Source organism: Panthera tigris, chromosome F3 (genome assembly GCF_018350195.1).
Source record: "Panthera tigris isolate Pti1 chromosome F3, P.tigris_Pti1_mat1.1, whole genome shotgun sequence".
Classification (NCBI taxonomy): Eukaryota; Metazoa; Chordata; class Mammalia; order Carnivora; family Felidae; genus Panthera; species Panthera tigris.
The window spans coordinates 12,622,197-12,635,744 of record NC_056678.1 but is presented as its reverse complement, the minus strand read 5'-3'; positions in this window follow the sequence as shown (position 1 = coordinate 12,635,744).

The following is a 13,548-nucleotide window of genomic DNA, read 5'->3' as shown; positions in this document are numbered from 1 at the left end:
TGCTGATTATATTTTCCTTTCTCAAGTCCATCTCAGACTCTGCTTTATAACGTGGGCTGTTGCAAAAATTCTCCATGTTGTATGCTATAAATCCAGGCTATCCCATTCACATTCATGTAGTTTAAGATAAATCCCCTCGAGTTGTACAGTGCCCATCCTGCACAGACTCACATGGCAGCCCTGATTGCAAGGTCTTTTTTGTCTAAGACATGAGGATCAAAGAGCCCACATGGTGGTTACTTCCTGGGGATAAGATGTGCGTACGTTGAAAAACACAGTGCTTTATTTCAGCCCTAAGGCTACGATGTGATCTTAGGAAGTATCTCGTGCTATATCCTTAAACAAAGATTCATAGCATTCATAAGAAAATAAATAAGGGTTCATAAGATAAATTTCCCAGAAAATCTTGAGTTTGACCTTCCTGAGACTTGGTTTCCTATTTCCTTACCTATAACATAAGAATGAAAGATGCCTTGTTTACCTTGCACGGTTATTGTAACGGTTGAGTCAGGTATGATATTGTTTTCTGAACTGAACCTTAAATGGAGATTGTTTTCCACCCAAATCTTGCCTGTCATGCTTTCGTGGTGTAGGATTCTGGATTTTATGCAAGGCCCCGAGCAGAAGCAGATATGAGAACTTGTCCTGAGATTAGAAAGCAGAGGGTCCTTCATTTGTGTCCAGGTAGGAACCCAGCGCTCCGAATTTCACAACAGCTCAGCTCTGCTACCTGCACGCTTGCTGGGATGACACAGAAGGAAGGGCACGGGTTGGGGAGTCAGTCCTACTCAGTGGGAACCCTGCCTCTGCCTCTATGGTGTAACCCTCCAAGTCGTGGTTAATGAATTTCTGGTTTGCTTATGAAATGGGGCTGCCATTGTCTTCCTCACACAGTTGTGCCCCAGATTCAATGAAATAACCCCTTTCTCTCATAACCCACAACACCAGCTTTTATGAAATTGACAAGGGTCCAAGGGACACAGAATTATCCGTTCCTCTGGATTTGTTCACCAGAGCTCATTGAGCCTGGGCTATAATAATTTAGTTTCCTGCAGAAACATTTCATTATATGGATATTTAATTTTTTGACCTTAGCTCTGATAAGAAAAATCTGTCACCCGAGTGTCACACACTTCCCTCGTATGCCCTAGTTTTCACCCCTTGACCTCCCCAAGACTGTGCTCTGTTCTTTGGCACAGTCTGAAACAGACCTAGCTCCGTGATGATTTAATGAGAAACAGAGGAGTCAGGTAAGAATCTTCATATCTAAATCATACTTTGGAAAATTAATAAAGTTACCCTTTAGATGTCTATCCTCTTCCCTCTCAAAGATCCTATTCTCTTCCAGCTGACTGCATCTTCATTTTGTCTTTTCCCCAAAGTTCTTTGAAAATTTCTCTGCCTTGACTCTAGCAATTTGATTTTTCCCGTTGTTTACACACCCCATTCAGGAAAGCAAAGTCATTAGAACCGAAACAACCCATAACCCATGACAAGGAACAGGGAAATTATTAGCAGAAAGAATGAGATTTTCACATCTCTTTGGCCTTGGCAGTCTTGTCTTAATCTAGTGAGATCTCAGCATTTCATGAGGTACAGCCTTCCCTGTGTGACCCTGAAAGGTTAATTGGAATTAAGCTTTACTTGATATCTTGGTTGAAACTTGGTCCAAGCAACAGATCTGGTGGTAGTGTTTCCACACTAATAGTTGTGATAGCAGGAGTTGTCATGATGATAATAATGGGGTAAGGGAGTTTTTAAATTAGTTCTCTTAAACTTAGTTGACATCCAGTTATCTTACCTGATATCCAAATCCGTATCCTATCAGGAGAAAACTGTCTCTTCTTGATGAGGCTCTACGGCGGAAGAACATTACAAGAAATGTGGCCACACGGGGCAGAGCCCTGCCCTGAAGGGCCCAGCATCTAGAAGTGGAAAGAAAAAGATGTGTAACTGGAAGTCAAGGCAGCATGTGCTATGGCCTGCCGAAGAGTGCAAGCCAGAGATGCCGCGGTTCAGAGGAGGGACGGACCACATGGCAAAGGGCAGCAGAATTTATAGATAGAATTAGACCCTGAATGAAGTCTAATTAGGAAACAGAAGGTGAGTTAAGTATCCAAGACAAAAGTGTTGAAGTCAGAGATGTCAGATAGGTCTTATGGGCTTAGCAGAGAACCAGCAATGAGAAAGGCAAAGAACAGCTTTAAATCCCAGACGAAAACTTGCAAAGTTTTTTCTGTAGTTTCTGGGAACCCTTGAGCAAGAGAAGGACAGAATCACAGTGATATTCTGGGAAGATTAACGTGTCCAAGGGTTTAAGAATGGACAGAAACGGAAGCAGGGAGACAAGTCAGAAACTGTAATTATTCAGGCATGATGATTAGGGTGGGGCCAGGAAGATTCCAGTGTGAAACATTGTCAAGGCTTTGGTCTCTGACTAGCTGGGGTCGAGGGACAGGGAGGGGAACTGCAAAGGAGTTCAACAAAGCATTCAGAAAGGAAAAACATAAAACAAAGGTTCTGGTTAAATATGGTTTATGCAAATGTCCTTTTTTTTTTTTTCAAAGACCCTGTAGGAAAGTCCCTCCTTTGTTATATTTCCTCTTCGTGAACATTTCTCCTTTATTGTTAATATAGGATTGAGTCAAGGATATAGTCAAAATGGCTTTGGATTCACAAAGACAAATGGTGGAGACTGAGGATAGGAAAAGTCCCCGAACTCAGAGTTCTTCAAAATGTGGGTTGTGGGGGGCGCCTGAGTGGCTCAGTCAGTTAAGCTTCTGACTTCTGGTCAGGTCATGATCTTGCAGTCCGTGAGTTTGAGTCCTGCGTCAGGCTCTGTGCTAACAGCTCAGAGTCCGGAGCCTGCTTCAGATTCTGTGTGTGTGTGTGTGTGTGTGTGTGTGTATGTGTATGTCTGCCCCTCCCCCGTTATCTCTCTCTCAAAAATAAACGTTAAAAAATTATTAAAAAATATAGTGTGAATCAGTTCTCACTCTTTAAATGAAAGCAAACTTAGTTTCAAAAACACAATTTTGATAGAGACCCTGATGCAGACCAGCCGACCCAGACTCGATGTGCAGGGAAGTTTTTGAAAAGGCCTGTCAGTTGGTCTCACTTGGACTGTGTGGTCAGTTTCATGTGGATTTAGACTTAACAGGCGGAAGACATGTTGGATGGTGCACATGCCTTGCACAATTGTGCTAAATACTCCTGGAGCATTGTATGAACTTTCTAGAGAAATCAGTATCTCTCTGAAAGCATAGAACCACAGGACTAGTTTCTAAACTTTTCTACTATGAGGAACTCTCATTAAAATTACAACATTGCAAGATAGTAGTAAACCCATTAGTTGAGAAAATACAGATGTATTTACAGATGATTAAAAAACAAAAATAAAATTAAAAAAAAACCTCTTGCCTGGAGGGTAGTTAAGGCCCAGAGACTAGAAACCACTGCTTGTTCCTACACTACAATTTCTTTAAAGAGTTCAATGCTATAGATAATCAGCCTTTTCATCTTTTTCAGACTGTGTATTCACCTGCAATCCCCATGCAAAAACACCTATGCTTTGATTTCATGGATGGATATAGAACATTTCACTTAACAACTAGGCAATTCTATATATGGAATATATACAGAAGTAGATCATATATATATCATATATACACAGAAGTAGATCATATAGTATGATCATATAGTAGATCAGACTATAAAGCAAGTGTCAATAAATTTCAAGGAACTAGAATCATACAGATCAGAGCCTCTTCCGTTTGTTATAAGTTAATAGTAGAAAATAAACTTTAAAAAATCCCAGTATGCTTAATAATTTAAATATATTTAAGTAACTCAAAAGTCAAAAAAAAAATCACAAAGAAAATGTTGAACTATTACAATTGAATGGTATTAAAAACAAAGCACACCAGCAACTGTGGGGTGCAGCAAAAGAAATGTCAAGGAAAATTTGTCATTGTGACGTTTATGTTAGAAAAGTGAAGAAGGCTAAAAATTAAACATCTAACTTAAGAAGTTAGAAAAGCAAGCGATAGCATAAACCATAAGAAAGTAAAAAGATGAGGGGTGCCTTTGTGGCTCAGTTGATTGAGCATCAGACTTCGGCTCAGGTCATGATCTCATGGCTCGTGGGTTTGAGTCCCACGTCATGCTCTGTGCTGACAGCTCAGAGCCTGGAACTTGCTTTGGATTCTGTGTCTCCCTCTCTTTCTGCCACTCCCCTGCTCACACTCTGTCTCTCTCTGTCTCTCTCTCAAAAATAAATGAACATTAAAAAAAAGAAAGTAAAAAGATGGAAATAACATATTTGAGAGCAGAAATTAATATAGAGAAACAAAGGAAAATAGGATCAAAGAGGATCAAAAAGTAGACAATCTAATAAAAAAAGAAAAATGGTATAAATTTACAAAATTAGGAGTACAAAAATATATCTTTAAAGATCATCACAGATAATTTTTTTAATTGAGAAAACAGAACAACTCACTAAAAATATATTTGGTAATAGTCAATCTAAACACATATGCTGGAAAAAAAAAATTACTTCTCAACTTTCCTCCCCCCCCCAAAATAGGAAGACTGAATGGTCTTCCATAATCATTGAAAAATTTGAATCTGTAGTTAAAACTCTTGCCACAGAGAAAATACATATCAGGCTCAGATAGTTTTACAGGTGAGTTCTACCAATTTCCAAACCAACAAAGAAATCCCAGATTTTCCCACATATGTTCAACAATTTCTAGAGCTCTAAAGAACCATTCCCCAATTATTCCACAAGGCCAAAATATTCTTGATTCAAAAACCAGATAAAGACTTTGTAAGATAAAACAATGATCGTCCAATCTCACTCACGAATATACGTGAAAAAATTTTAAACACAGTATTAATAAGCCAAATATAGCAGAAATGAAAAATATAACCTCATGTTCAATTTAGGTTTATTTTCGGAATATAAGGAGAGAATTCACATTAGAAAATCCTTAACTATAAATTACCAGACTAATAGATAAGAAGAGAAAAACCATGTACTCGTCTCAAAATTACACACAAAAAAGAATTTATGATTTTTTAAAAGGAAAAGAAAGCCGTTTGGCAGGCCAGAAATGGGAATTGCCTTAACCAACAACAACAACAAAAAAGAACGAGGATTCTCAGCAGATACTTCAGCAAGCATTATCCTTTGTGATGAAATGTTGGAAGCTGTGCGTCTTTAATCAGGAGTCATTCAATGATACTGACCAACTGTGGGATGGACATTCCCCCCCCTCGGATCTCCTGTTCGAGGGCAGAGTTGACTGGCAATCCCAGCTGCTGCCACTCTGGATCCACCACCAATTTCACGCTGGGGCTACACATCCTTCCAGCTGCTCCCGGCCAGTGACTGATGACATTTGTGATACAGTACAGGCTCATCGTAGGGGTGTGGGGCTCCTCTTATGCAGGACTTGGCCTTGAGGATTCCCTGCCGGTCTGGCCAAAGCTGTGTCAGGGCTCAGAGTCTGCTCCTGTGTCAGGGCTGCAGAGTCTCCTTCCCATCCTCCCTTCCTTCCCCCCTTCTCCTTCTCCGAAGGCTCTCCCTCCCTACCTCTGCTTTGCTCCCTTTGTCCTCCACGGGGGTTCCTTCCAACACAGCTCTTGAGCCAGAAGGTGAGTTAAATATTTAACTGTCTGCCCATCTAAATGCCCGTGTCTTGGAGAACCTGACCTGACACGCTATCACTGCGTCTAGTCACCATTACACTGTGTGCTGGGGTCTGGCTGGTGCCGTCTCTGGTCCTCAGTTCTAGATGCACTAGACGAGTAGACTTTCCTTGAACTGGCTCAGGTCCCAGGTCCCAGTCTCTTGTTTCCAGATCTTCACTGGAGCTGTTGCCTATACCTTCCCCAATCCCCACTTATTGACTCCCAGCCCATCCTACAAGACCTAGCTCATGAAAGGGGATTTCTCCTAAATCCCCACTTTGGAGTAATCTCTTCCTCTACTAACATGCAACTGCACTCTGTGGGATTATAGTACTGATCACAGTCTGTCACACATATCCGGTGTGTGTGTGTGTGTGTGTGTGTGTGTGTGTGTGTGTGTGATTCTTCTACCAGATGATTAGCTCCTGAAATATTGTCCCTGGCCAGATAATTAACTCCTGAAAACTGCTCACTGTTGAGCTGTGATCAACAAATGTTAGAATTAAATCAAGGTTTAAAAACAAATGTAATCCATCTATTTATGTCTTGTAAATAAGAAGAAAGACATCTTGGGGCACCCGAGTGCCTCAGATCGTGATCTTGTGGTTCATGAGTTTGAGCCCAGCTTCGGGCTCTCTGCTGTCAGCACAGAGCCCGCTTTGGATCCTGTCTTCCTCTCTCTGCCCCTCCCCTGCCTGTGCTCGCTCTCCCTCCCCCTCTCTCTCTCTCTCTCTCTGTCCCAAAATAAAAAAAATAGAAGGCTAAAAAAATTAAAACATTCGAACACAAAACGTTCTCACTCATTCCACCATATTTCATTACAGGGATAACAGAATAAATGTCAGGGTGGACCCAGACCCCACAGAGTTCTGGTCAGCTGCAAGATAATCTTAGCTTTCCTTTTCCAGGAAGGACCCTGAAAAGATCCTCCCTGGAAAACAAACAAACAAACAAACAAACAGCTGCAACATGTGATTAAACCAGTATTCGGAAAGTTCTTTACATCTAGCTCAGATTGCCTTGCTGCAAGCTCAGTATATTTTCTCTTCTTTGGGGGAACTGGTAGAGACAGATGTGATCGGCCCGCTCTTCCACAAAGGGAAAGCCAACGTTCTAGTCAACAGTTAACCCGAGATCCTTTCATGTTGACAGTCCTTGAGTGCTTTCAAACGTTTTAACAGAATCTGGTGGTGGTCCTGAACTACTGTCGCAGGATAGGGTCTTCTTCTCCGGGTTAGGGTTTGCATTTCGCCCATGTATGGCGGTGTTCTAGGCTGAGCCACTTCCTCAGAGCAGGGGAAAGATTGGGTGGGCCATCTGGAAAATTCCCTGAGGTTATAGGCCACCACTTCCTCTTCCTGCTCTATTGAAAAGTAAAGCCTCCCTGGACGAGCTCTAGTCGGTCCCCAGCTTGGCCTTTCAGTGACTACTCATCTGACACTTTCAGATGATGCCCAGAGGAAAGCCCTAGGGAAACCCGAGGCTGGGGCCTGATTCACACACTGGCAGCGACAATAGCAGAGGCAGACAAATAACGCATTCGGGCAGCAGAGTGTGCCGGCGGAGTAAGGGAAGATAAATTTAGCTTTCAGCTTTGTAATGCTGACAAGGAACATGCCAAGAAACTCACTTTTCCTCACAAGCCACTTGTTATTGCCAAATATCCTGTTCATCTGATTGCAGAGGAGGGTCTGTGTGTGCTCTGTAACTCTGTCCTGACTGTGGGCGCCCGCTGAGGAGCTTGTGGGTTAGCAAGAGAGACATGGCGTGCAGAATGGCGTTGGTGGTACCCAGCTCTGGAGCATGACAGATGTTGACGAATAATAAAGCAGCACATAGCTCAATCACCAATACCCACTTGTTCATTCGGAGGTTACCTTACCCTTCTTCCTCTGCCACTGGTTTTATTGGGCTTTAGAGAATAGTGAACCTGGAATTTCAAAGGGTTGAGCTTAAACCCAGGTCCCAAGTTTATAGCTGCGCCTCATTTTCCGTGGCTTTAAGAAGGGAGTATCACTTGTAGAAGGTCTCTGCAGCTAATATTAACCCTAATTTGTTCTTATGGACCCCAAATACACCCAACCCTGAAAGACTCTGATGGAGGGCTGCTGCATAATTATCACGAGTGGCAAAGTCTTCTGTGGAAGGGGCCTCAGGGCTCCTACGCTGCATTATCCCGGGGGACACCATTTATGTTGGATTCCATATGGCTCGCACCCCCTTGGGTCATGGAAAGCAGTCACTCTGGATACTATAATGTAACATTTGTACAAAGAAAAATCGCTGCCATTTATTGATAAACTGTCACAATCCATGCAGCAGTGTTGCAAGAAGGAATTATTATTTCCATTATATAGATGGGAAATCAGAGGCTCAGAAAAGCTCTGTAAGTTGACCTCCCCTCCCCCCTAAAAAAGTCAACAGTTGAGGATGAGGACATAACGTTTGAAATCTGTTTGCCTGACTCAAAAATGTGGATGTTTCCCACTATTCTGTCAATCTCAAATACCTCAGCAGTAAATGGGTATTCCTTCACCCATTCAATAGATATGTATCAAATACCATTAATAATGAACACACATTATGTACTGGGCTGAGGATACAGTATGAAACAAAACTGACTGTCCTTGCATGCACAGAGTTTCCTGGAAAGGAAAACTTCGGGCAACTAAGACAATAGCTAATACGTTTTGACTTAATATGTGACACACATTGTCCCACATAGTTTACGTACAGTTCACTTATTCCTTATACCAACCTGGAAAGTGGGTATTATTTTTGTCTCTTTTTTACAGACAAAGAAGCTGAGAAAGAAGAGTAACTTGCTCAGGATTACGTAGCTGGTCAATGACAGATCTGGGATTTAAATCCAGGGGGCTTAGCTCCAGACTTCGTGCACTTAATTCCTGGCAATACTAACAATGATCACGTAAATCACCATTTCGTGACTACTGTGACACATGCCATAAAGTAAAGGCATGCTGTTAGAGCACATAACATTGTATTTCTTTTTTATTCATCTGTTTTCATTAAAACCTATTGATGCATTTATATAGAGAAAAATCTAGGGATGTGTGTATATGTGTGTGTGTGCATGTATGTAGATATTTTACATCAAATTCTTAACCACACCTATCTCCAGATCCTAGGATTTCAAGCAACTTTTTAAAAGTTATTTATGATTTTTGTAATATCTAATTTTTTTGTAGTTTTTTTATTTTGAGAGAGAGAAAGAGAGAGAGCCAGGGGAGAGGAAGAGAGAGAGAGAGAGAGAGAGAGAGAGAGAGAGAGAGAGAATCCCAAACAGGCTCTGAGCTGTCTGATTCTTACACTCCTAGTTAAGTGACCTTGCCCCCAGCATTTAATCTCTCTGAGGCTAGATAGAGACATTGATATAGATATGTCAGTGCTGCAGGGTTGTTATAAGATTAATGTTCATTGTGAGATTAAACATCATATATGTAAGGTACCTGGCTCTTTGCTCAATAAATATTAATTTCTCAGTGAGTTAAACACCTTATTCTAACACAAATGCTCAGATTTATAACCCAAAGCATGTCAACCCTCCCCCACCTTCTTTTGGGTGAAATGTGTTAGCAATACTCAGCAGGTATTAAGAGAAACAAGTCTAGGGTGATATATGTATATATGTGTGTGCGTGCACACGTGTCTATATGTACTGGTTATACACCGAATTCTTTACTATTATCTCTGGGTGATAGGTTTAAAGTGAACCGTCTCTGGCCCAGTCTGCCCTTTGTCAGAGCTGGCTCTGGGAGTGAGAAATGAAGACACGGCAGCAGATGGGGGAACAGATCTTGAGAGCAAAGAGAAGTCTGAAACTTCCATTCTGTGGCATACATTTATTCGCAGATTGTTTTCCCTGACAAGTTTTAAATACTTTCTGCTCTCTCTGATAGGAAATAGAACCAAATTGCTCCTCCCGATACCTTTCTCTGGTTTACCAAGTGTGGTTAAATGCATGTATTGGTGTCGGAGGCACATTTTTGTCTTCTCAGAAAAAAAGAGAAAATACCCTATTTAAGGGCTGGGATCAAGGAATAAACCCATGCTGCTGTGCTATGTGGGGAATAAACCTATAAATGTAAGAAACCCACGACCCAAAAATGACCTAATAAGCCCAAGTTCTGAATTTTGTATTCCAGCTCCCCCCTCCCCCCCAAATTTGCCCGTTCTTAAAATGATTGATGGCTTCTTTTCTGGAAAGGTGAAACCACGATCAAGCCAGAATGCTGAGGCTAACTAACTTAGCCAGCTGTTATTGCTAGTTTGAAATGTTTGAAATATAAAATGCACACAAAGAAGGGTAGATGTCAAGGATGTATAGCTTGATGAATTTTCCCAAACTGAACACATCTGTGAAATCAGCACCCAAATCAAAAAAAACACACCCCAGAAGCTTCCCTCCTTACCTCCTCTAGTCCTTAACTGACCGCACCCACCAAGGGTAATCCCTCTCCTGGTTTCTAGCAGCATAGGTGGGGTCCACCTGTTTTTGAACTTCATAGAATCTTTCAGTTTCAGTATACCTCCACTTTTTTTTTTTTTTTAATTTTTTGGTCTGTTTTCATTCACCCAGCATGAGACTCGCCCATGTCGTATAGAGAGGGTTCACCGTCACTGCTTTTTTCGAGCAAACTGTTTCTCTGTGTAAAATCTCTCCTATCAGATATTCGCTTTCCACACATAAAAATAGTTAACATGCTGATGTTAAGGCTTTCTTTTTCCAATTTCTAACCCTCCCTCCCCAAATGGAGTTTCCTAAAAGGGTTCGGCAAGGAAACTTTTCATGATGGAAAGGAAGACGCCGAATTCCCGTTAATTCTGGTTTGTTTAGAGTTTTCTACAATGGAAGGTACTCACAGGGGAAGTATAAGGATGCCTGGGGAACGGCAGCCACTATTCATCATCCACATTTGCCAGGTTAGTGTAACCGGCTTCCTGTGTAATTTTCTAGCTGCTTGAGGACAGGAAGGGACGCTGCCCCCACGCGGCTCCTGTGGCAGTGCCCAAACCAAAGCGGGGGGCCTGGCCCAGTTGTGACGACCAGTCTCTGGTGTTGACCCATTCTGCTCGTCACCACCTGCTCTCTTATATTGCCCCTCGAGGAGGCCGTGATTATGACCGTCTTTTTCATCCACAGGTACATGCCACCTAGAAACGATGGAATCTGCTGGTCTGATTGTTTGTTTCGCCCCCACTTATCACCTCCGTTGGGATCTTAGCGATCATATGAGCAAGGCAATTTTTCGAGACCATGCCATGACGCTTTGTGTGTAATTGTGTCTGTATACCCGAGATCCTTGAAGATTGAGCATCTCTAAAGTAGAAGAATATAAGCTGAACAACTGAGTCACACAGGGAACCCTAGTGAGAATATGAATCTTCTACAGGCCGTAGGGAACAGTTTATGATTCCATACTCAGGGGTAGGGTCTGTGAGCACCATCAGAATTCTCCAGCAGTCAGGTCTGTCGCGCGCAGGAGATTGGGAGGACCCCAGAATCTGGTGCCTCCCTCGTGCCTCTCTTTACCTGCTTTGTCATGGTCGCACTGGGGAAATTCAGCTTTCCTCACTCTTCAAAATATTGGTCATCTCTTCCTTTTTCTTAGGCAATTGCTTGAACAACTTGCCTTATGTGAAGTGTTTGCTCAACAATAATGATCGTATTGTGCACGTGTATCTCTCCCAGGGATGATGGCATGTTAACGGAAGATCCTGAGGGCCTAAATCCAAAGAACAAATACCAAGTTTATTGGTTAACACAAAAATAATAATAGGCATTATGTTATGGAGCATTTGCTGGGTGCCGTGTGCTGTGTTAAGCTTGATAAAGGTATTATCTTCTTCAATCCTAGTCCCCTCACTTTATGAATGAAGCATAAAGCTGTAGTAATTTTCTCAAGGCCATATAGCTGACAAGTGGCCGAATTGTAATTGAGTTGAAACCAAATCCGCCTGACTCAAGAACCAAGTTCTCAATCGTAACAACATAGAGACTCTTTCACATTCTGCATTTCGTTTTCTAGAGCAACAATTCTGCGCTTTACTGCTTTCTGCCATTATTTTGTTAGCTCTGTCACACATAATGTGAACTTGTTTTTTTCCTCATGCCTGTTCCTGATGCCACTTCCTCTTTTCACTGAATCTAGCAGATAACAAGTGGTATGAAATAGTCTTCTGACTTTTCAGATTCATGAAGTAAAGCCCTTTCTGGAGGAAGGTTTTTGCTTAGCTTATGGCTTGGTTTCTCTGTGGCAGACAGTATTTTATAACTTTTCAACCGTATCATATGATCTTTTTATTGTAGTATACTTGATATACAATGTTATATTTGTTTCAGGTGTACAACATAGTGATACAACATTTATATATATTGCCAAGTAATCACTACCATAAATCTAGCTACCATCTGTCACTATGCAAAGATGTTACATATTATTAACTCTGTTTCCTATGTTGTACATTGTATCCCCACGTCTTTATTTTAGAAGTAGAAGTTAGTACCTTTTAATCCCCTTTCCCTATTTTGCCCATTCTCCCACATTCCTCCCCTCTGGCCACCACCATCAGATTATTCTCTGTATTTATGAGTATTTTTCTATTTTTTTTTTTAGTTAGGCTTTTTTTTTTTTTTTTGGCTGTTGTTCATTTGTTTTTCAGATTCCACATAAGTGAAATTATATGCTATTTGTCTTTTTCTCTGATTTACTTCACTTAGCATAAAACCCTTTAGGTCCATCTATGTTGTTGCAATCGGCAAGATTTCATTCTTTTTTAAAAAATGTTTATTTATTTATTTTGAGACATAGAGAGAGTGTGAATGGGGGAGAGCAGAAAGAGAGGGAGACAGAGAATCCCAAGCAGGCTCCGCGGTGTCAGCATAGAGCCTGACTCAGGGCTCAAACTCACGAGTCGTAATATCATAACCTAGCAGAAACCAAGAGTTGGACGCTTAACGGACTGAGCCACCCAGGTGCCCCAAGATTTCATTCTTTTTTACAGCTGAGTAATGTTCTGTTGTATATATACACCACTTCTTTATCCACCCATCTATTGATGGACACTTAGGTTACTTCCCTCTCATGGCTATGTAAATAGTGTTGCAATGAACATGGGGTGCATACATCTTTTTGAATTAATGCTTTCATTTTCCTTGGGTAAATACCAAGAAGTGGAACTGCTGAATCATATGGTAATTCTACTTTTAATTTTTGAGGAATCTTCATACTGTTTTCCAGAATGGCTGCACCAGTTTGCATGCCCACCAATAGTGCACAGGGTTCCCTTTTCTCCACATCCTCACTGACACTTATATCTTGTCTTTTTGGTAATGGTCATTCTGACAGGTGTGAGGTGATCTCTCAAACTGGTTTTGATTTGCATTTTCCTGATGATTAGTGATGTTGAGCACCTTTTTTGTGTGTGTCTGTCAGCCACCTGTATGTTCTCCTTGAAGAAATACCTATTTAGATTCTCTGCCTGCTTTCAACTTGAGTTGTTTGGATTTTTGATATTAAGTTGTGTGAGTTATTTATATATTTTGGATATTAACCCCTCATAGTTATATCATCTGCAAATATCTTCTCCCATTCCGTGGGTTGCCTTTTCATCTTATTCACAGTTTCCTTTGCTGTTGCAAAGGCTGTTTAGTTTGATGTGATCCCATGTGTTTATCTTTATGGTTGTTGTCCTTGCCTTCGGAGACACTAGTTTAGTTTTTTATACGGTGTAAGAAAGTGGTCCGGTTTTGTTCTTTTGCATATAGTTGTCCGGTTTTCCCAACACCACTTATTAAAAACTGCCTTTTCCCCGTTGTATGGGTTCCTCTTT